General features: G+C 38.5%; 2 long non-coding RNA genes across 4 annotated transcripts in view; both read left to right on the forward strand.

Annotated features, from left to right (window-relative positions):
* The window catches only part of LOC142061065 (uncharacterized), a 129072-nt gene that overhangs the window by 8534 nt on the left and 99424 nt on the right, over positions 1-21114 (forward strand). For all 3 annotated transcript variants that reach the window (XR_012662046.1, XR_012662044.1, XR_012662045.1), the window contains one exon: positions 2395-2621. This is a non-coding gene — a long non-coding RNA (uncharacterized LOC142061065). The remainder of the gene's footprint in view (positions 1-2394; positions 2622-21114) is intronic.
* LOC142061067 (uncharacterized) lies at positions 7325-19149 on the forward strand. Its single transcript, XR_012662048.1, has 3 exons — positions 7325-7423; positions 8739-8791; positions 18158-19149. It is a non-coding gene; the product is annotated as an uncharacterized LOC142061067 (long non-coding RNA).

The raw sequence follows: 21114 nt of genomic DNA on the forward strand, positions 1-21114 counted from the left end.
TTCAAGATAAGCATTGAAGTCAGGAAAAATGTACAATGACATTTATAATTACATTCAAGAAACAAATATTTTCCTGCAGAAAGGTTTTGGATTTTTATCTTAGAGATACAAAATATTTTCTTTCCTCCAACATACCATTTAAAGTTATTTTCTCCCTGAAATTACAAAGTGTATTTTCATATGCAAGGAAAGAGAAGCCCAGGACAGTAATCTCCTCATAGAAAGGCTACAGTATGCATCCTAAACAATGAAAGCTGTAGACAATCCTTACAACCAAATTGCCTTCCCTGCCCCACTTTTAGGAAATAATCTGCAGACAAATGACGGGGAGGACAGGGGGATTCATGACCTTGCAGAGCCTCCTCCAAATGTCCCCCATATGCCCAATCTTAGAAAATGGACAAAACAATTGTACCTTGGAATGGCACGTCCATCTCTTCAGCTTTCCTCACACATTTTCCCCTTGCTCAGACACAGTTTCTTAAGCCTCAGTGCTCTCCACAGAGCCTACAGACATAGGGCATGGTGCTTCCCATTTTGGGGGGAAATAGAGGATCTTGCTTAAAAAAAACTCTTTCCCTTATGGATTCAGCCCTGGACTCCTCAACTATCAACAACATCATGCCAGACAATTACTGCTTCCTGCTATATTCCAAACTGTCCCCAAAATCAAGGTAGTCCATAAGGTATATCATCTTTCAGAACAAAGCAGCCACATATTTGGCCATATAGTGCCTGTACTTTCAAGCACAAATTCAATAACTACCTATGCAAAAGCTCCATTAATATATTTAGAGGTTCCATTTGGGGTGCCTGGAAACATGGGTCTTACTGGATGAAAAAGACATTACTATCACTCCAATGAATGCCCTTTAATTTGTGGGAATTCATTTTAGAATTAAAAATTTAAGATCTGGTTTATTCCTTCTCAGTCAAACATCCTAGCTTTTCCTTATCCCATCTTTTTTTTTCAGTGCATGGAGATAGTTCTCATCATAAAGATTCCCTGATAAAGTTGTCCTCCGGAGATGTACTCTTTCTGTAGGCTCAGATAGTGAAGAAATATCATTCATTTGTAATACTCATCAAAGAGAAGCGGAAAAAAAATCAAAAGCAGCTGAAAAGAGATTGTATTTCCCTAATATACACCAAGGCTTTATTTAAAATATACAATGTTAAATTTGAACAAATGTCAACCCGCCATTCAGAGTGAAATAATCTCTTTTAATTTGCATGTATCTGTGTGTGCCAAAGAGAAGCGTGTTTGCTTTCAAGCAGGTGCACATCCTGCTATGACTAAACCTCTAACTCATCAAATTGCTTTACCAGTGTGGGACATGCCCTCTTTTCTGGAACAGCTTCAAGCATTTTCCCCAGCATTTCAGCCACCTGTTTACTGAGTTCATACTCCAAAGGAGATGCATGCAATTAGAAACAAGGAAATGAAAATAAATGACCTTGTTTGTTATAAATAACAAAGAGACTCAGCAAAATTAATGCAGTGAAGCCTGACCTTCTGACCTGAAAGAAAGAATCACCTCATTCCTTTGTAGCAGGCTTACAATGCTGCAGCACCAGGCATTGTTATGCAGCTTTGCCTCTTTTGATGGATCTTAGAGGAGTATATTCTAAATACTAAATGTTTTACAAGTTAGATTAGGAAATTTGCATTAAAAAGCATGTTGAAACAAAGTCAAGAGAGCAATGATAAAGATTATCACTGCTTTATTTAGAAAGCACAGGTAAACCCTGTATGTATTAGTTCACTATACTAGAGTTTTTCAACTAAAAAAACAAAGGAATTCCAGATACTAAAGAGCCACAGAATGTCTCCTTTGGTGAATTGATCAGGGAAAGTTTTTAATTACCCAACTCCAGGAAAAGGAAACATTTTTCTTTTGTAAATTTCTTGTACTATGATGATCTGACCTTTGAGAAAAAAGCAATGTAGTTCCACAACTACTGCAAAAAATACACTTTTTTTTTCATTATCCTTTAATTAGACTTTTGTATGAAGTCTACTGAATAACATTTCTATGGGTTACATTTTCACTTTTGAATGATTCATGTCATTCTGGAACAGTGTCCAGCTGTAATGGAGGGCAAGGTGTTAGAAATCTGTTTTGCTGCTTGTCTTTGGAGGTAATGAGAATACACAGGTTTTTTATGGCAGTCCTCACAAAAAGAGCCGTGTGTAATTACAGTGCTGGTTTCCATCTTGTCACTCTCCAAAACAAGTCCGTTAGTAACAAAGCAACTCAGAACCATTGCAGAAATGAAAGGATAATGCATTTGTATCTCACTGAAAGCAGTTCCTACAACAGGTATTGTCCGACAAGGTCTTTTCCAAAAGTTAACTTGGTTTTGTTGTTTTTTTTCTTCTCTAACTTTCAGTGACATCCATCCAGCTGCTGAGGTAACTGCAAGGCCCTTCATGCCAATCAAGGCCTCAGCTCTGCAAGTTTCTCTTCAGTCCATAGTGAATTGAGTGGGACACAGGAGATGGAGGGGGCAGCTCTACCTGCAATGCCTGCAGGGTGAAGGGCACATCCCCTGTGACACTGAGGGCCACCAATGCCATGGGACAGTGGAGGGAAGGCATGCAAAACAGTCACGGAGAGGTACTGTGAAATTGGTCTCTTACACGGGAGGCATCGGGGCTGGGCGAGCAACAGGAGCACGGGAATGCAGACCCCACGTCATACCACAACAGGGAGGATCCATGACCAATGCAGTGCTTTGGGGATCAGGAGCATGAGGGTGCAGCAGCTCTTTTCCTCGCCAGCCTCTCACCCATTCTTTCACATTCTGTATGCGATACAGCAACTCCACCCCCTTAGGGACTCACTCCTACTTCCATGCTTTTACAGTAAAAGGGTGGCCTGAATTAATAATTTCCAGCAGAAAAAAAGCTGATGAACACAGCTTCCCTTTCTGTTCATTAAGCGTCATAAACAGCTTGTGTTTTTTTCCAAAGGTATGTATCGTTTAAAATTAAATGGCTTACATGACCGAAGGAAGGGATACGCTTAAGTATTTGAATCAGAGCCCTTAGGAGTGTTGCCTTATCAGTAAATCTGCATTTGCTCACAGGGATTGAAACCAGACCACTCACATTTCTAAATACTGATCTGTAAGGCCCTGTATGACAATCACATTTGAAGAAGAGCTGCACAACAGCCTTCTGAGAGCTGAGCCCAACCAGAAGAAATTCTGCTTTTGTGGAACATGAAGTCATGGTCTCTGTTCTGCTCTGGGGTTCCACACACCATGTGTGGGCCAGCAAATACCCTGGCTAGAGAGGGGCTGCGGCTCTGTGCTAGGCCACCGTCGCACGATATGCAAGGGCTGGAACAAGGAGAGCAAAGCTGGGGATCCATTAATGTGTCTCATGGTCCAAGCATGAGACCTTACTGGCCTATAAATTGTGGCCTATAACTATTGTGAAATGCCTAGACTGGGTTTCTTTTGTTGGCTTTTACCGGCTTCAGCAGCCAGCATGCCTAGTTCCAATTCTTTGTGAGGGATAAGTAGAAATAATTGATCATCTTCTGCAAAATCTCATTTTTATCCACTCAGAATAAATTCTAAATAAATATTCTTCAACAAGTAACTTAAAATTCACATGTTTAATATTTGTCCTCAAACTCACTTATTGAAGGATTTGTGGTATTTCAGCTTAAAAAGCACATCATTCCAGGCAGAGCAAACTCAGGGCTCCAGGAAAAGTTTATTAGCTCCCCCACATCTGCTTTATTGCAACCTCAATATATGATGTCTTAAATGAAGAAAATGGTATTGCAAATATTCTATTGTTATGTATTTATTCAAGACAAAGCTCCCAGATACCTGCAAGCTGCCTGAACAATCAGTGAGTGGAAATATTAGAAAAATTGGAATGTAGAGTTTTCCTTTCTTTCTTTTTTTCTTTTTTTTTTTTTAATAATTACCAGAAAAATGACCCTGAAGAAAGGCACTCAGGATCCCTCATTAATAAAGCACACTAAGACCCCGGCAGCTCCAAAGCAGTTACTGTAGGTAGCTAGTGACTTCCATAAATTCTCCCCTGTCCCTTGAGGAATCCTCCTTTCAGGTCTTTCCAGATTTTTTGCATTTTGGTGTCATATTCCAGCCATTTCTGCCCATGGTGCCATGGCACCTTTGTGTCCTGTCGGTTGCACATTGCTCGTACCTGCACAGTATATCATGCGTGTGACAAAAACCAAGTCAGAATATCATAAAGGCTAGCCATCAGCCTGTGCTCAGGGCTGCATGCTAAGAGAAACTGCAGGGCATTCTGGAATGAAACTCTGCCTCCAGGTACCTCCATCAGAAACCCAACACTTACATACCTAGCATACCATAAAGCCAAAGTGCCTGGACAGGGATACCGTGTGGCCAGCCATGGGCAGATACACTGCTCCTGGAATTCTGCCTCATTTGCCACAGAGCTAAGCTCAGGATGCTCTTGCAATTCAGAGACGAGCCACACTGCCTGCAACGTCCAAGGCTGTGCATCTGTTCACTTTAGGATTTGTTTAAGCCACACTGTAATACAGATTCCCAGAGTATTATAAAAACTATAGTGTCTGCTGTAGACTAAGGAGAGCAATTTGAGTGTCCCTGATGACAACAGCATAGGATAAAAGCCATTTCCATTGTTTTCAGGCCATATAGATCTCAAAGGTTAAAAGCTGTAATTGCAGTGCCATCCTGGTATTATTTACAGACAGAAGAATAATAATCTTAGTCCAACTAAATAAATTTCCCCCACTAATGGAAAACTTGTATGGGCTATTCAGAGATGGCAGGAAGCAGAACAGAGCAAAATCATTTTCTGTGTCACGTGAGCAGTGTGATCTTCCGGATCAACAGTTCTAGCCCCTTTTGGGCTGGTTTCTGCTTTAGCATGTGCTTTATAACCAAGCTTCACCTAAGACAACTAAATACATGCATTTTTTCCCTTCTTCTGCAAGATTCCCAGATATATACTGCCTCCTTCGGCTGATCACCTTTATTTTAGAGCAATTACTCACATCTTACATTTCCAGCCAAGTTTACTGCAAACTGTGCAAGCACATGCACACGCTAATGTGCAGTTCAAACACGCAAGCTAGTTGTGCAAGGACAACTGTTTGCTCTGCATCACATGCTTGAATGTCCTTGCATTACATTGGTGAGACAGACCTCATTGCTGGGAAGAATGATCTTGCTTTTCCGTAACGATAACCTAAACCAAATATTAAGAAAGGCAAAGAACACAGCAGTGTTACATCCAAGAATCAGTGCTAGAGACATGCAAATAAAAACAGTATTCCAAAAGGCTGTAAATAAGTAGTGTCCAAAATGAGTTATATTATAAACTGGGTTTAAAAAGCAGCAATTTTCAGGAGCATTAGTTTACATGAATTAGATGCATAAATGGCTTTCAAATTTAGCTGAAGTCAGGTCCCCCTGGAAAGCAAATCATGTACTTTTACTGCTTGGCTGTTTCAACTATTCAGAAAAGGTAGCTACGACACTGGAACAGGAGAGCACATATTTGTTTCACAAGAATACAGGAGGCACACGCTGACCAAGAAAATAGTTGTGGAGAACACAATTCCTACACACAAACTAGGGTTCACTCAATCGCAACCCTTGCAATTAACTATTGAAGGTGCCACATGGTCAAAGTTATTGTCACTAGCTACAAGTTAACAAGTTTTCTTCTTTTTTCCTCTGGTTCCCATCCGAGGAGAGGGTAAGCAATACAGGACAAAGACAGTGTCAGGCCAGTGTCCCCTGTCCCAGCACGACAGCCCTTGCTGGGCATGGCCCTGTGAGCTACTGCTGAGCACATAATGATTTTGCATTGAAACACTAAACAAGCCATGCTCTGGACTGAACAACCACAACTCTAACTCATTCCTTCATTAAATGCTTTGTCATTCCTTGAGAATGAGAGGTTCTATAGAAAATCACATTGTCCTGTATTCCATCAGTAAACAGTATCTTATATATATTAAACTGGTTTACAGTAGTCATCTGTTCTTTTCAAGATGTGACAGGACTTTGAATTATTTGCTATATCAGCAACTGCTGTAGTAAATTCCCCAGTTATGTTGTGCATGGCAGGCTTGTGGAAACACCCTTGACAATGAAGCAAGCAGAGAACTCATACATGATGGAATCCACTCAGCAGACTGGTTTTTGGGGACAGTTGGGCCTCAACAAACAATCCTTTCTTCTCAGTGTATAGAGGAGCTGCACTGGGGGCTATTTTGGCCATTAGTCTAAGGAAAGCCTTTGTTGAACATATAGCTGCTTCTCACATTGAAAGAATAAATCACATTCTTATTCTGGATATGTCTCCACTGCATTCACTGATGTGAATGTTGTTCCGTGGCTGAAAAACTGGGTAAACAGCTTGGCCTGTGCTGGCTCTGTGCTGCTGTGGCTACAGTACTAGCTGAGCAACCTAATTTAAAGTCAGCTTGGATGTGCCTGTAAGAGTGTCAGCCCTGGCATAGATCTGTAGTGCACAGACTGTACCCCCTCTTTTCAGGAATATTTCATTCTTCAGGCTGGCTTACCAGGATTTGAACCAGTTTGGGACCCACCTTGCCAGAGAAGGAAGAGGGAAAATCATATCTTTTCTCTGAGCTTAATGAAGCAAAACCCAATCCAGGCATGTTTCAGGAATGGCTCTGAGTCTATAGGGTTTTTAGGGCTATGCACATAGATTTCAATTTCTTAAGCACACGTATGAGAAGCACATGTCCTAGACAGTGGATGTCGTCCCCCCATCCCCCCCAATATTTAAAATCCACAGTAATCAATGATCCTAACTGCTTCAGTGTACAGCAATTCAAGTCAATCATCTTTGCAATCATATGTCACTCCCCATTCTTCTATTTGCTTTATCATTTGCTTTATCAATTACATTTTTGCCCATCTTCATAGCCTTGAAGAAAAATGGAAGACCCATGTTTCAGCAGATCATAGGGTCCTCTGCTGACAGCTTCTATACAGATGGTCATCTTTCAATGAATAGACATGGTCTTGCATGATACCTGAGCTTTAGTTATTCAAGATTAAGATTTCTATCTGACAGAATGAATCTGATGATCCATCATCACTCTGGCAGAAAGGCTGCAGTTCCAGGCAGGACACTACAGCCTCATCTGAGCTTTTGAGCATTTCCTAAGTATACCAACAAGTAAAGCACGTGTTAGTCTGTGGCACTTACAGACAGAATTCTCCATTTTGCCATTTAAACAGGAGTTTGTCTCTGATAAAAAATTCACATGTCCCTTTTACTTCACATTTCAGTTAGCTCTTTTCTATTAAGGGCTGCGCTACAGAAGAGGACCATGGCTGAAGAATAAGGGAACTGCTGGTTAGACAGGGAAGCTCTTGGGAAGAACCCATCCCTATTTGTGTAAGAAATTCAACTCATTTTGCCATCCATTTCTTTCAGTTCACACTCTCTTGTTCTTGCATCTCAAAAGAGTTCAACTAACCTGGTAGCATTTATCTTGTCTATTCCCTTCAGAATTATCTCTGACTCAATGAGATGACCTCTTAATTTCCTCTCTTCTACAGACCTGCTTTCTCTTACTTTAACAAATAACTATGGTCTCTCTGCCCCTGAACCATACTAGCATCAGTTTGAACCTTGTCTGCTTGTACAAATTTATTTTTTTTAAATAACTAAAACAAGAGACTGGTCTTTTGAGCATTACCAAAATGCTGTCATCTCTCACTGATATCAGACTACATGAAGCCACTCTATTTGCATTTCACAGTTTTACATGATATTTTTTGTTGTTCACTCATTTTGTTGTTGAAAAGTCTTCAGCTTTACTGCTTTCCATTGATTTGTGCCATCTTTGAAAATTTATTTTATACATTCTTTACTTGATTGTGAGCTCATGGTCTTCTCTATTCTCTCAAGTACTGTGTTCATTGTGCCTTCTCCAATTTTTAAGTCAGCTTCTGAAAATTACCACTACTTCCGTGTCAAAATGCCATTGCATATCTTTGTATTTTCTCATTCTGGGGAAGATTTATATATACCTAGTGTTTGGAACTATATGGGATGATGACAAATAGGATACATATTACTTAAGAGTATATACATCCAAAATTGCCTGTACAGAAACTCCGTATATCTAATTTTTCTTATATAGAAGAATTGGGCTAGATTATGTACATTATGATGAACACAAGCACCAGCAAAGCACCGTGAGACCTTGCTTTGGCAGATTCTTTCTCTTCTTCAGCTGCTCTAGTTGTTAAATTTACCATTAAATACCCTACTCAAATAGAATGAGGATGTGGCCTCTCATCACTGCTCCTCTGCACCAACCTCAACTTGGTTCTATTTTGGTGCCCTTCTCTCTACAGCAAACTAGAAAAAAAAAACCACATCATACACAAGGATAATGGAAACCGCTGTGTGCAAAACTATTTTTTGGTAGCCAAAGACTATCTAAAACATCTGTCATGACTTAAAGTCTGCAAAGAATTAAAAGTCTTTGACTATACTTCAAGTCATCAGGCATTTCCAGCCAGCCAGTATTTCCCAAGATGTGTTCAGCATCCTCATGGCTACTCCTGAGCGTTTTAACTTCTCACAGAAAACTGGGTTGATTTTTTAAGTCCTGGATTTTGTCAGTATTCAGTCTATAATAATTCGTTATCCTTTTTCTGTTTGTGTCTTTCTTATTTGTCTTATCTTTATCTTCATTTAGAAAACTGAGTCAAAACATTTAACATCTGAATAATGCATTTCTCTCAACCAAAGGTAGGTTACCTTTGCAATGTCTCAAACTACTGCTTTCTCCAGTGACCTCATTTCTTTTGTATTCAGAAAATCTCTTATTTATCTTAGCCCTTTGCACAAACCTCTTTTATTTTGTACCTTTTGCTTACACTCTTGCCTTTGTTCTGTTATTTGTCAATCTTCCCCACCAGCTTTAACGTACAGATGATTGATATATGCATTTCAGCAGTCTCAACCGCTATTTTATTTATCCCAAATAAATATCCATGCTGGATGGCAGGTATAATTCTCTAGCTACATAACTTTAGCTTTGAAAATCTCCTTTTTTATTTTCCATCCATACCTTTCCTTGATCCTCATGCCTTTTAGAGCTTTTCTTTCTCCATGCACTTTTTATTTAATTATAAGCCTAACTTGGTTATAACACCTCACATCAAGATATTCTCCCTTTCTTATATCTCCAGTCATGCTATATTTATTAGGCACACCTATGACAAGTCTTGTTCTCTTTTTAGCCCAGCCTTTTAAATTGTGTAAAGAAGCAATATTATAGTGTTCAGTCTGTGATTTGGGCTACACACCCAGACTGAATTAAAGCTAGATGGAGGGGCAACTCAGGTATGTAGTATGTTTAAAGGTCTTTGTGTGAAAGAAAAAGAAATCTATAACGTTACCCTCAGGATTTCAGGCAATGATATTCCAAGTTTGAAAGAGAGGGAATAAAGAAACTGAGAAAGGATACACACCACTGACCAATCAATTGAAAGTACAGTAAATGGAAAACAGAAACCTCCCTGGATTTGCCTTGTGGGCTGACAGCAGTGGCTTTGTATAAAAAGAGAGAGCACTTATGATCCACTTTCTACCTGAGACATATAAATTAGTTTTTCTGAAGGTGTAACCCACCATAACAAATTCTAGGGTGGTGTGGAAAAATCCCACTGCTCCTTGAGATGAAAACTAAATGGTGCCCTGTCTTCAATGGATCCCATGGCTCCTTGCTGAGGCAAAACCTATCTCTGGGAAACTCAAAAGCTACTGAAATGCTCCACCCTTTATTGCAAAACTGAACTTCAGTGAGGATGACTGCAACCTTCATTAAGACTCAGGAGACTTTTTGGCTAGGCCTGAGCAGACAAGTTACAAAGGCTCCTGTGATTTTGTGCTGTTACCTGTGGGAAAGAAACCTGCCTACAGACTTAGAATGAAGAAGAGAGGAGCTCTCCTACACCCTAACTTATAGAAGGGAGCCTGGTTTCCAGGCTCCTTCCCAACACACAGTGCCTCACCACTGGCAGTCAGCTCCATGTCATTGTACTGACAAAGTCCACCTCATTAGTTCTGGACTTTAAATAGATCTTGAGGACCAAAATTAGTCAAAACTCAGTATGTGAGAGAGACATTATCTGGAGCAGGATTCTTCAAGTACCTATTACATATCTGGAAAACTGCAGAAGTCTCAAAAGGATCAAAGTGTGGGATGTAGTCTCAGACCATAGCAAGGGACAGAAAGAACCTCTCAGTGGACCAGTTGTTTTAGAGTCAGCTGGTGATGTCAGAGTCAGAGCATTCTCTGCCACCTTTTTGAAGACATGTAACACCATTCATTTCTCCTGTCCTGCTTCTAATTTTCTGTCAGCTCTAGGAGTGACAGTGGCATCTCTCTTAACACATTGGGCATTATAATGATATTATGCACTATAATGATGTTAAATAATCATTAGCAATAACAAAAAGAATTACATGCTAGAACCAGAAAAAAAAGCGAAGTCAGGCTTGTCAGTTGGGCCTCCTGCCTCCTTCAAAAACTTCCTTTGGAAACATGGTACAGAACAATGTAGTAGTACTGAACCATGTAGAAACATGGCACAGAAGCCTGTGCAGGCAATCTGGACCACTCTGCACTCACTGGCAGTGCTCTCCAACCAGCCCAACAGGCACATTCAACATCATCATGACTTCTCTAAAATACTAATTGCGATTATTCTTCAGTAGGATTCCTTGCACAAGAAAGATCATAGGAGGCTTTGCAAGCTCAGTCCTAAAAGACAGCAGGCAAAATACTCTCCTCTGCAACACTTTTCTCAAACAAGTTGAACTTATTTTGCAAACCCACAACTCACCTTTTTAGTACAGGGACACTTCAGGCTGTAAAAGTAAATAGGCAAATATTAAGTGAGGTGACTCAAACATTTACACAAGCAAAGCTACTCTTATTTTGCCAGAAAACAAATAAAGTTCAATGTTGGCAGAGTTTTATAAGTCATCGTACTTCACTTTGTTTTTCCACTTCTTTTTCACGGCCCAGACTTGAAAGGCAAGGTAACCTTGGTGACTGCTGAGGTCGCAACACAACTGCTCAGGATTGTCCCACAGTTCTCAGGACTTCACTGAGTCAGGACACATAGAGGGTAACTCCTCAGCAGGTACTGAGTGCAACAGGAAGGAGCATATTAACAGTGCATGTTGAAAATGTGATTGGGATAAAGAAAAGATCAAGCAGAACCCCAGTCTTTGTTTTTATTCTTGTAGAATATGGAAAAAATATACTTTTTTTCTTACATAAGTCCAATATATATAAAAATGTAAAAAAGAGAGCCTGAGGTGACTGTTTATATTACAGACACTGAAAATTCCTACCTTGATATCTAAGTTATGTAATTTTTTTGCTACATAGGTCAACTGCTATCAGGTTTCTCAGAAGCTGGAAAGAGACAATGGAAAGATACATTCTAATGGACTTGATAAACATCTTTTGAAACAATGCAATAATTCTACAAGGACTATACAAAAGCTACTTAATTTTAATGACAGATTTAAGTCAGAACAAATCAGTTTTTACTGAAATGCTTAGCTTAGCTATTTTAGCTTGTGACTCTTGCTTTTTTTGTGTACAGTTTAAGTGATATAACTTGTTAGGGAAGACATTGAAGGGAGACTAGAAGCAGACATCTCTATTCCAAAATGAGGCATGTAAAGGTTGTAAAAATGTTTAGTGGACAGTGCCCTAATTCACTACAGAATGGGATTTGTATACTTACACAGTGAAAAGCTCAGATTAGGCACACAACATAATTTCCATTATGTTAATGTTGCTTTAAAATATATTGCATGGAGTGCTGCAACAATCAAATTATCAATTATAATGTCTACTCAGAGTAGAAAAGTGTTGCAAACAGAGGGCTGATTACTGCTTCAGTACTTCGAATCTGCATACTCATTGTTTAGTACAGGGAAAACAAATTATCTTGTGTTGGCCCTAGTTCAAATTTAATTAAATGAGTGCAAAGCAATTATAATAAAGTACAATAGTATAGTAATGAAAGGAAAATAACTCATTAACCTATTAATCTTTATTTATGTTCTTCTCAAATAAGTACGTAATTTCTTTATCCCTGCATCCCATAAGAAATAGCAAGCTCTCACTGCTCATGGCCTGCTTTAGCAGGGCTTATTTTGCTAAAGAGCATTGTATGACTTCACTGTTACTATTTATATAGATTTTATTTAACATGTCTGATTTTTCTCCTCTCCTTTAGACCGTATATTTTAAAACCCTTTCCCACATATCTGTGATGTAGATTATAAACCTGTTCTCACCCCCCTTTTCTTTCAACACTTGTCAATTCTGAAAGGTAAACCTCTCTAGAAGCATTGGTATGCTTCTGTCATTGCGTAAGGGAGGCAGCACTCCCAGAACATCTGCTATAAAAGACGGTCTTACATTAAGACATAAGATGAAAGCGTATTATTTTTAAGAGGACGTGACACAGCTATTGCTTTACAATCTTTATGGGTATAACAACATATCCCATATTTTCAAATGTGCTTTTTCGGTTCATTCCAAGTTTTATCTAGGTTGCTGGGTGGTTTTGCTATTCTGACAAATCTCAAGTTTAAGGAAAAACAATATTTTTAGATGATTAGTCAAATATTATACTGTGGTACATTTTAATCATGCTTGCTGTATGCTAGCTATCATTATTACCTTATCTCTCCCGAAATGGTTTTGTTTTCATTGACATCTTACATTCTAGTGTGTACATTTAATGTCACGCACCAGTGCTTAGCTTATTGCAGCCAGTCAGGGTTGACTCTGTCCTTTCACTGAGCTGATCCACTCACAAAAAAAACCCCACACCCAAACAAAAAAACCCCAAACCATCACCAAAACCAAACTGTAAGGTAGCAGCCTGACTGTGAGCAAAAACGTGTTTTAGAAATTTCTACTAAATAGCACTTTCTCTTTTTCAGGTTGAGGAAACTAATAACATTACCATTAAATTTTTTTCTGTTAAATAAAATGAAGTAGAGGCAGTACTGTACCTTATGCAGTGACTGAATATTATCCTGGAGAAGAGGAAAAATTGGTAAATACTATGTAAACCGTAAGAAAATTATATTAGAACTACAGTTTTAAAACAAAGTCTCCAATTCTGCATGCACAAGTGTAATTACTGGCACTTACAGAAGACCAGAGGTACCTGTGTAAAACACATAATCAACAGAAATATAAGTCTGACTATGCATAAGAGGTGAATGAAGGCTCCATTTGAAAACTGGGAAATAAAACCTTCACAAAAGACCTTGCAAAGTTAGATGTCCCTAGGCTTTTTCCTTTCCATGCATGGACCCTGTGCAGGCAAGGTCCAATCTTACTGCCTTACAAGAGTCAAGCAGGATAGCTTCCAGAAAGTTATTAACAGATTCCCTGAGAGGATTGTAGAGGTGCAAATTTACAGCTCAGATGGCTGAGAAACATACAAGTTCACCATATCTTTCCTCTTCACACATAGCAAAAAACCTTCTGCCTTGCAGAGTATATTTCTGGTTTCACAATCTGCTGCTGAGAACTCTGTTAGCATGAAATGCAACTCTTTAATCTTAATGACACTTAATGAGTCACTCTATTCTTTGCACATTTTTAACACTCAGTTCTTTATTTCACACTTATTGCTCAATTCTTGCTTTTATATTATTGCAGCACTAGTACTGCATTAATACAACTGTGCACAATGCTGTGTGGCTCTATTGTGTTGTGTGGGACAAACGACATTGTCATGACGTTGCTGCTGACCTGTTGGAATGAGTGATCAAGAAGTGCAAAGCCACCACCAATAGGTGGCATATTAGCATTTTGCAGACATTAGTGCCATAATTCATTTTGTTTGTTTTTGTTTGTTTGTTTGCTTTGACAACGATTCATGTTTTAACTACATTATTTCAACATGTAAAGTAACTAAATCTTTAAAAGAGGAAGAAAGGCAAAAAATAAATTTTGTTATGTACAATCATCATAATCTCACATGAATTGTCATCTTTTTTAGCCCAGAGTTAAATACTTGTCACGAAGCTAAATTAATGTTTATTCTCTGTGTAGAGCAACCACTAGAGGGGAGTTTGACACTCATGTTGCAAGTTCACAACTATATGTTAAACTGCAGAGAAATGTAGATCAGAAATCCACAGTAATTAAAAAAGACCATCATGCCAAACCCACAAATTCTCACCATCTTTCCAGATTACTGAGTGAGATGATTTTTATCTGACTTAATAAAAGTCTAAATTCTGCTGCCTGTTGAGCTGACTTTGTCCAGCTTCTGATTCATAACACGAAGAAATGAAACTGCAGTGAGCTGAGGAAGAATATGAAGCATGCTCAATTTTGAAGACAAATATAAAATAGAATTGCCTGAGATGAGACTACACTTCACAGTCACTGGACTTTGCAAGCCCTAGGACAGTTACAGAGGTTAAGACTTTCTCTGTCTTCCTCCTGCCTGCAAATCACTGGTCTAATATGGTATTTGGTGAAAATATACAACTTGAAAATATACAACATCTGCCAATGTCTGCTGTCTGCACCTAAGCTGTATTCCTAATTGCCCTTGATGTTTCCTCCTGTGTGTATCTTGGTTTTATTTAAAGTGAATTTCTACAGTACTGAGCACCACAGGGAGTGACAAGGTCAGGTTTTCAAAAAGCATCGGTCTCCCTGTGCAATGGATATAATGCACATCATAGGTGAAATTTTCCTTTAATGCAAACAGACAGTTTCACTCAAGTCAACTTATAGCTGCAAAAGATTTGGCCATATCCATATGAATCATAAACATACCTGCCAGAACATCAGACATGTTGCAGAATGCTTGGCTGCAGCAGGAGTTAGAACACAACTCCTCAAGCACCTGGGACACAGGGAGGTACAACCAATTCAGGATGATGACCTCTCCAGTTTTGATCCTTTGTGCACCTAACTCTTTAGTCAGAAGGAGTACTTAAAGCCTAATTGATTTATCCTATTAATCATATGCAATTTCATCATAACACAAGATCTTATACCACACAGCGTCATATGGAACCCCTCTAGTAAATAAAACAACAACACAGAGCCTGCAACTTCCTTAAAATTGTAGTTTTCATGACTGTGGATATTGTCAGGTGCAAACATGTATCTGTCACAAGCAGACTATATGTGAATATGCATGTGTGTATACATATACACACACAGACACATCATTTTTTCATAACTGGGTCTCAGATGGAAGAGTCCAGATACAAAATAATAAAAATGATAATATATCTTCTAGAAGAAAGAAGTGAATACACTGCATGTTACCTGTCACAAAGAATGTATTTAACCCATGCTCTTATATATAGCATCAAAATATTTTTGATAGCAGTAAGGAGAGTAAAAAGTCAAACATGAGACAAAGCAAGAAACAAAACCAATTTAAGTCAAACAATATTTAAAGGGACATTGATCATGTAAGAATATATAAAGTATGTATTTAAAAGTTAAAGCTGTCACCTATTACAATGACACTTCCTGCTGTGTGTCATAGCATACTATCCACCTAATTTACTCTAACACCTACGAGTCTAAATCAGGAGTTATTCCACTGCCAACAATGCAACTTTTCTGGCATACAATTGATGCAAGTGGAGAATTTGACCCTATATCTGAAAACCTTCCATTAAAGAAATAATTAGTGTACACAGGTGTCGTTTTTCCCTAGTAATTGCTGTGCAAGTCTAACCAGCTCTAAAGGCTGGCCATTTGCTTGAGACACAAGAATTTATTTTCCTCAGAAATGAGCACAATTTCATCATATGTATGGGGTTTGTTTTTTAATTCACAAAGTAGAAAGACAATCTATATTTCAGCATTCAATCTTTCTCATGCCTAAACCTCAAACGGTCCCTAAGGATCTTCTGCAACTCCACAGTTTATGCAAGATACAGCAACTAGTCCTACTGCAAGACACCACCTTGGGCACTGGAATGCACTAATTCCTCTAGGTTTGGAAATGTACCGAGAATACCAAATGCATGGAGACTGATGCCATCAATGTTTATACTGAAAAGCTTCCAGGAACCCAGAAAAAATTCAAGGCAGGTACTAGAAACCAAAAGGCAAAATGACCACAAAGCATTTCTTCAGGTTTGCAACTGACTAATTACAATATTTTGCATGCCAGCTCTTCCTCCACAGGTGTGGTGCAGTTTAGGACAGTGATATCAGGGACACAACACCTGGTGATGGGACCAACCTTATAGAAGTGATCATGCTTTGGCCTACAGTGCTGGCAGCAGAGAATCAGTACTTTTGTCCATCATAAGAATTATCCTTTGTAGATTAATTCCCAGCATCAAAATTAAGAATATATGCTCTAAAATTATATTTCAAGATCACAGTGTATTAGTTGATCATGAAATGGCTATAAGTCTGCAATATAACACTCTCACCCCACAAAGGCTTAAAACGATCCTAAAATATTTCCTGAAAACAATTAGAGCACCACGTCAATTGTTCCATATATGTGCTGCAAACATGCATCTGGAACATTCTACAGGTTATATTCTGTTCAATATTCTACATATCGAAGAGGGTCATACACATGATAATAGGATGAACATAGACATCAAGACCTAATCTTACACAGACCACTTAAGAATTTTCCAGCCTCACAAAACAAGTAGCTCTAGCAAAAACCCCTTAAAGTCACTGTTTTCAAAGTGCTATTCATCTGTTTAATGGTGACAGAGAATTCAGTGTGTAGTCCAGATGGTTACACAGATAACAAATCTAGCCTGGCTTTTTGATGCTATGGACAGACTGTCTGACTGTTTTACACTAAGGTAGACAGATAGATAGATTGATAGATAGACAGACAGACAATGACCTTCTCTTCTTGAAACAGTTTTGCTGTTAATATACATTTTAGAATAAGAAAATCCAGCTATGCATAGACCTCACTAATCTTTCAAACTAGTAGAGGAGAGATCTGAAAACAGGCAGACTTTTATTCTAAGTTTACAAGTTCAGATGTTTCGGTTGTCCCCTTAGGAAAGAAGAGGGCAAGGACTGAGTTTGAAAACCTATTCAATAATAGATCTTAAGCTCTAAGCTAGAACAGGACAATTCTGGGCAAGCACAGTGATTCCCCTACAGCTGGTATATGTACTTTGTAGTACTACAAGCTTTTGGCAAAGAAACTCAACTGACTCTGGATTCTATTCCCAGTGCTGCCTTTCCCCAGCTTTTAACCCAGGGCAATTTACCTAACTTCTGTCTGTTCCTGGTTAGCCATCTGGTAAATAGATAATATAATTGTATTCTTTATAGGCTCATTGTGGGGCTTAATTAGTGAACATCTTTAAGATATGTCGAGGTTCTTGGTGAAGAGTTGTGCAACCCATTAATAAATAATAATGGGAGGGAGCACTAAGAGGAGGGGGAGCATAAAGCTGAATTGTTGCATAAGAGAAACAATAGCCAAACTGAGGCAGAATAAATATAGGCAAATGATTAGTTGACATGATGTGAAAAGGAAGGGAGCAAAATCAATAAATTAATTGCACTAGAAAACAGAGAAGGAAAATGGGCTAAATTGAAATGACAAAAAAGTAAAATTGGACAAATGGGAAAGGACAGACCTGGCAAAACAGAGTAAGTTTCATGTCACTGGAGAGGTGTTGAGATTGGACTGAGCCAGGAAGCTTAAACTGGCTAGAAGGAGAACTTCTCTGTGCTTTACAATTCATGTTTCATTCTGTTCCAGTTTGCTCATTTCTTTACAGTGTAGCTTACGCAGATTGTTCTAATGGACAGCACTGCCACAGGGCATATGCCCCCTTCTATCTCATCTGAATCGGGTGGTACCTCAGGGAGTTGACAGCTTCTCCTGAATGTGTGGCATTTCTGGGACAGACATCTGCACAGACATCTCTGTAACAGCCTAAGGAAGCAGCATTGACTCTCTTCACCAGATTGATTATCTGCAAATTACATCATACAAACTACTTTCACTTCTCAAGCATAATTGATGTAAGTGATACATCGATTGCTATCTGACACTTAGCTTTTCTGTTTTCATTTCCCAGATGTTTCTGATTTTGTCATCACACTCAACTCCATTTTATCAGAGATGTGACAACATATATTGAAAGGACATGGCCACACTGCAAAGAAAGAACTATATCAGATAAGTACAGTAGAGAATCATAGTGTTTAAAAAGGGTTATCAGAAATTTAACAGTTTGCAAATGAAATACAAATACCTTATTGTTTATTCAGTGCTCATCAGAAAAGTTGCTTTCTATACTAGATTTCATCATTGCCAAGGCCATGCACTTTAGATAGCATAGCAACAAACAAAACCTTTGCCCTTAGTTTTCTGAAGTGCCCTAATTTTTTTGAAGCATAACAGATATTTATTTAAAGCATTTTTTTATCTGCAAGTCCTTGTTTGAATTGAAAATCTTTGGATAAAATTAGATTTAAGACCACCAACTTTAACTTCTGCTTGTTTCACATAGTTTTAAGTTATTGCCTCTTCCTACTATAAATATAGTGAGTACCCATTGGAGCTATCACTGGATTCAGTTCTCCAGCCCTTATTTACATATAGTATTATAAAAGAAATGCACCAATGTGAACAAGGTGATGAGATAGTCTGCACAATAGGAACTCAAAGGCCTTTTTTTTAATATATATTTCACTATAATCAAACCAAAGCAGGGACAACGAGATCTCAGATTTATTTTTTAGGAATTACGTTGTTTCCAAATTTTACAGATGTAGTACATTATGTAGGCAGGGTACTTTTTATACGAAGATAATTGAGAGATTGGTAGACAGCCAACGTCCACAAAAACTATCCATATACTAACATTCTACACAGTAACTTTTGCAAAATCATTTGGCGTCATCACTTGGTACTGCACACTAGAATCACAGAATCACAGGTTGGAAGGGACCTCAGGGCTCATCTAGTCCAACCTTTCTAGGAAGAGCACAGGCTACACAAGATGGCCCAGCACCCTGTCCAGACGACTCTTAAAGGTGCCCAGCATGGCCGAGTCAACCACTTCGTTGGGGAGATTATTCCAATGGTGACTGTCCTCACTGTGAAAAATTTCCCTCTGATGTCCAATCGGAATCTCCTCAAGAGCAACTTGTGTCCATTCCCCCTTGTCCTCTCCATGTGACTCCATGTAAAAAGGGAGTCTCCATCTTCTTTGTAGCTGCCCCCTTAAGTACTGGTACACGGTGATGAGATCCCCTCTGAGCCTCCTTTTCTCAAGGCTGAACAAACCCAGTTCTCTCAACGTATCCTCATATGGGCTAACTCTTGCTCAATCTTGCTCTTAAAAGTACAAGTGACTCTGAAGAATTCCATGCCTTTTAGATCCAAAATATTAAATACAAACACTGTACTTACATTTCGTCACTCCACTACTCATTTGTCTGCTATTGACAATGAGTATGCATCATTTCCAATAAAATTTCATTCCAGCTTTCACGTTTTTCTTGGAAAAGAGAACAGATGAATCCTTGATCTGTAAAAGATAAATATTTTGTTCTAGTCTGTCTGACCAGTCTATCAATGACAGTCATTCATCTGCTGTGGAGAAGTGAACAGTGCACCATGAATTTGCTAACATTGCATCTGCCATTACATTTTTCTTTGATTGTAGGTGAGGAATAATAAACCTTGATCTCTTTTGCACACTGTTTTTGCTTGAAAGTATGATTCATTGGCTATTTTCTACCACATATTGTTCCTCTACAGAATCACACTCTACAGTCACAACAAATTTCTTCCTTGGATTCAACAAAACCCACTTTCTATTATTCTTTAAAAATAATAATATAACAGAGGAAACTCCACATGAATATTTTAGGCCCACATTTTCAGTGCTGGCACCTGCTGAGTGATGCATCAGAGAAAGATGGCCTATTATCACCATGCGAAGTCAAGAAAATTCTTCCTGAATTCCAGTAAATATCTTCCTTTTCAACAGCTTATTCAAAATATATGAATGCGATGAAATTCTGTGTTCTGTGTGAGTGAAAGCACTTTCATTTTCATTCAGGAAATAACAATCTATAACCCCCAATGACGTTAGAAAGAGTATTTGTCTTTGCAGTGCTCCATGGAAGTTGTTTGAGAACCTCTGTCAAAACTTTTCAGCGTAAAAGCTACATTGGTGATCATTTACACACAGAATTGATCCTTTAGGGGCTGGAAAAATATTCTTAGACCTTTCACTGCCTATGCAATGGTATTTTCCTAACAGTACACATTTCAGTAAGTCTGCTTCACAAATAGAGTGTACTACTGAGCTGCATTTTTCCTATAACGTACTAATGACTCATCTTCTTCTATTATGCTTCTTCCAGAAGAAAACTATAAGGCAAGGAGTGCACAAGTCAGTTCATGTCTTTCACCCAAAGTCAATGGAAAAACTATTAAACCGTATCACAGATTTCTTTTCAGATAACTGTTTCTTTACATAATATTTATTGGCTTTCCCCTATGATTTGGGTAAGTTTCTTCATCTTTTTAAGGCAGGGGAGACGGGGAAAGAGGAGAGGGTCCAAACTAACGTAAAACAAATAAGCTACACATGGGTGTAATCTGATTCAAATAACAGGTTTCAGCTTGTGCATACCACTGTATTTCACCTGAAGTTAATGGATTCACAATAACGGACATATTTTGAACCCAACCCAATATGTTATCTGTACACAGATGAAATAACATTAATTAAATAAAATCACAACAGAAAATAGCAGCAAATGCTCCTTGCTAAAGGTATTTTGCCTGTATATAAGAAAGCCAGGATCAGTATGAAGATTACTTTGACTCCACAGGTCTGTCCAACACTGAGAAGCATGTGAAGATTTAAAAATAATGTGAAGATTTAAAAATAATGAGATAGGTTTCTCTCACTCCAACTCTGAGATTCTTTTAAAAAATAAGTGGTAGGAAACATTCCTGTATGAGTAAATATTATTTTTGTTTTATATATTATTTTATTCCCCCTGTTTTTTC

This window comes from Phalacrocorax aristotelis, chromosome 8 (genome assembly GCF_949628215.1).
Source record: "Phalacrocorax aristotelis chromosome 8, bGulAri2.1, whole genome shotgun sequence".
Taxonomy (NCBI): domain Eukaryota; kingdom Metazoa; phylum Chordata; class Aves; order Suliformes; family Phalacrocoracidae; genus Phalacrocorax; species Phalacrocorax aristotelis.